This window comes from Nerophis ophidion, linkage group LG10 (genome assembly GCF_033978795.1).
Source record: "Nerophis ophidion isolate RoL-2023_Sa linkage group LG10, RoL_Noph_v1.0, whole genome shotgun sequence".
Classification (NCBI taxonomy): Eukaryota; Metazoa; Chordata; class Actinopteri; order Syngnathiformes; family Syngnathidae; genus Nerophis; species Nerophis ophidion.
In genome coordinates this window covers 51,067,902-51,072,200 of record NC_084620.1, presented here as the reverse complement: position 1 = coordinate 51,072,200, position 4,299 = coordinate 51,067,902, and positions in this window count along the sequence as shown.

The window sequence follows — 4,299 nt, the reverse complement described above, 5'->3', positions numbered from 1 at the left end:
ACATTTTTTAACGGCCCGCGGCACATTCTAAAAATATTATTTAAACAAAAAACAACATAAAAAAGGGGATGAAAGAGAAAAGAGGTGAAATAACACAAATCTGCCAAACATAATTGGAGCAATCAAAGCTGCTCACACGGTCGATAAGGTGGCCACTATGATTGACACATCAACTTAATGTGTATTATATTTATCCATGACAGCATTTTTGTTGTAAATTGTGAGGTGTGTCCGTTAAAATCATGTTTGTTTTTAAAAATGATGACAGATGTGAACAAGGGCATGTATTGTCTTTGTGTGATGGTGTACGTAAATGAGGGCTGGTTGTATTGTATATCAAGTATGTGTCCATGAAAAGGCATTTTATGACTTTTCTTAATTTGATCACATGCCATAGTATGATTTTATTATCATAATTTTATTGCATGCTTTTTGTATCCCTTTAATTTAGGTAGCCAGGGACTGCAGATGCAAATGAGCTATTTAGCTATGATCTGGTACAGAACATATCTGTCTTTGAGTTTCATGTTTCTGTGCATTGTCCCTTCGAATAAAGACTAAACTAAAACTAATAATGAATCAAAATCAATGTTAGGCGTTATTTAACTGTTCAATGCTCAAAATACTTCAAAACATTCGATTTCGATTAATCAATCAAAATTTACTTATATAGCACCAAAATCACGAGTGTCTCAAAGGGCTGCACAAGCCACAACCACATCCTGGACTCAGATCCCACAAAAGGGCAAGGAAAAACTCAACCCAATGGGATGACAACGAGAAACCTTGGAGGGGACCGCAGGTGTGGGGACCAAAGCTTTGCCATTCATCCATCCATTTTCTTCCGCTTATCCGAGGTCAGGTCGCGGGGACAGCAGCCTAAGCAGGGAAATTCGGACTTTACCCTAAAGTTGTTGATATGGGCTTGAAATGAAAGCTCCTGATCAAAAGTAATCAGAATCAAAACAGTATATCATTTCACTTTACTTCATGTCTGAAAAGGAGTAGGAAAAAGCAAAGCTTATTTATTCAAGTCAGTCTTTATTAACCTATCAAGATGGAAAATAGCTTCACTTTTTTTTTGTAACTGAGCCTAAACTTGATTGGTTAACAACAATCTATACATGCTATTTGTTTATAAAAATAAGGAAATATCAAAGTGTCCTTTTCAGGTCTTTCTCTGCCCTCCCTTCCCACATGAAGACAGACCAGAAGGGATCCGGGCTCCACACGGCAGAAAAAGTCCTCGCCACGGAGCGTCTGCAACTCGAGCCTCCTCCCGCCGGTTGTGCTCGGCGTTGAATCAATGATGCCAACAGAACATCAGATGCTATAAAAGCGTATTGATCCCTGCGGGGGGAGAGGGGGCGAGAGTAATGCTATTTGCGGGCAGGAAGACGAGCACGGAAATAAGACCATATTAGGGCGGCGAGAGGCGATTGGCCGATATGCTACCAATTCCTTGTACCTGCAGATCAATACCGGTATTCAACAGTAACATTTTTGGTATTTTCAATAATTGTGTTTGACATTAAATTTTTTTTTTTATTTTTTTTTTTTATTATAAAATGTTTAAAGTCTTATCTTGTTTTATCATCATGTTATTATTTGCAAGTATGACATGAAGTTACAATTGCAGTTGCAAGTCCAAGACGTAAGATGGCGGTAATGTGCAGTTAAGGGGGGGTGTCTTTTTGTTTTTGCCCTAAAAAGTGTGGAACATTTTTAAAAAGAATCGCAATTGTTATTCGTAACAATTATCAATTGATAAAAAAAAAATGTAATAAAATAAGAATAAAATAAAATAAAAAACATATATATTTATATCTCTCCATTCATCCATTTTTCTACCGCTTGTCCCTTTCAGGGTCGTTGTGGGGTCTCAGCTTTGTACATAAACATATACATATTAGAAGATATATATATATATGTATGTATGTATGTATGTATATATATGTATGTATATGTATATATATATGTATATATGTATGTATATATATGTATATGTATGTATATATATGTATATATGTATATATATGTATATGTATATATGTATATGTATATATATATGTATATATATATACATATATGTATATATATATATACATATATGTATATATATATATGTATATATATACATATATGTATATATATGTATATGTATATATATATATATATATATATATGTATATATATGTATATGTATATATGTATATGTATGTATGTATATATATATATATATATATATATATATATAAAAACTAGACTTTGGTGCACGGTCCAGACCCTCAATGCACTGCGTTTCCACGTCACGCTTTCCAGTCCGACGTGAGCGCTTTGTATATATATATATATATATATATATATACATATATATATATATATATATATATACGACAGAGATTGCACAGAGATGTATGGATATCCTGCAACCCTCAAAGCAGATGCATTTCCAACAATAAAGTCAACGAAATCACAAAGGTGAGTTTTGTTGATGTTATTGACTTATGTGCTAATCAGACATATTTGGTCGCGGAATTACTGCCAGCTAATCGATGCTAAGATGCTATTTAGGCTAGCTGTATGTACATTTGTAGCTATGTTTGTATCCATTCCTTCCCTCCACCCACATTTAATGCCAAACAAACACTTACCAATCGACGGATTTTAGTTGCTCCAGCGGTCAAAAGATGCAATCGTTGGTTAGAAGGCGATCACCGAATAGCTTCAAAAGCTATTCGCTCAATAGCTTCAGTTTCTTCTTCAATTTCGTTTTCGCTATCTGCCTCCACACTCCAACCATCCGTTTCAATACATGCGTAATCTGTTGAAACGCTAAAGCCGCTGAAATCCGAGTCTGAATCCGAGCTAATGTCGCTATATCTCGCTGTGCTATCCGCCATGTTTGTTTGTTTTGGCATCACTATGTGACGTCACAGTGAAAATCAGGCACTTTAAAGCCTTTTTTCGGGATATTCCATGATAGGTAAAATTTTGAAAAAAACTTTGAAAAATAAAATAATTTTTATTGATTTTAACCCTTCTGAAATTGTGATAATGTTCCCCTTTAAAGTTGCGTTAATGAGTTTGAAAAATACCTTTTTTACCCAAAGAAGTTTTTCTAACTTTTAACCTGGAGAAGGACTGGTTTCTAATCCCGGCTAAAAGGGGAATTGGGAGCAGGACTAATTGCATCCTGTGAAGCCGGCTGCTTACCCACCGAGTCCGAGGGCCCCCGGCCACTCGCCCGAACTCTGGAGAGCGTCAGTTGAACCCGCGTCAGGGCTTGAGAAGAAGACTGCCAGGAGGAGCGGGAGGGGGAAGATCTCAGCATGGAACTAAACGGCAGGATTATTAAAAGAACTGATGGTTTTTAGGGAGCGTAGCACGCACGAGTGCACGCTGGAGCCGACACGGCAGGAACCCTGGAGCCGGAGCGCACAGTCCAAGCTGAAAGGTCTTGCGGTCTTTTGAAACTGTGAATAATTCACAAAGCGCTCACGTCGGACTGGAAAGCGTGACGTGGAAACACAGTGCATTGGGGGTCTGGACCGTGCACCAAAGTCTAGTTTTTTTACTTCAACATAGATAGATAGATAGATAGATAGGATTTTATTGTCATTGCACAAGTACAACACAAACCAGTTCAAGATTAGACAAGCAAACAGTGTACAGGGTTACAGAACAAGAACGCTGATGTGTTGCCACAAGGCTCCCTGTAAAAGATGGCCAAAAAGGGTAAAACGTTGGGGAAGGATGAGTAAAAAATTACAATCCAGGGAAAAAAACTCCATAGCAAAGCACAAATACCTCCAGATATCTAGCAACAGAGGGAAGGGAGTGCGGGGTCATGGTGGTCGGCCGCAGCTCTCAGGCGCTGACCATCCTTTCATCACCCCTATGGGATTTGCGTCGAGACCGTTGGGTTGGGGCTATGGGGTGTGTATGTGTGGCGTATATTTTTTGGTTGCATGTTTGTGTGTAAGCCTGCATTGTGTCTCTGTTCCGCGGCCTTGATCTTGTGCAGTCGCTAGTCCAAAGTCAACGACAAGAGGTGTGTCTCCATGAGGGACAAGAAGGGAGTTTGCTCTGTCTTCGCTGCACTGTCCTTCGGGGGAGACTCCAAACCAGGGAAACAATCCAAGTTAGAATGTTTTGTATGCGAGCGAAAATGAAATTTGTCGATGACTGGTCCTCAAAAGTTCTGAGGGGCAGACAGTCTGATGTGATCCAAAATCACAAAAGTGTCCACAGTTCTTCCCGCATCCTCCAATCATTTGTGGCAGCTTCGGGGTACAT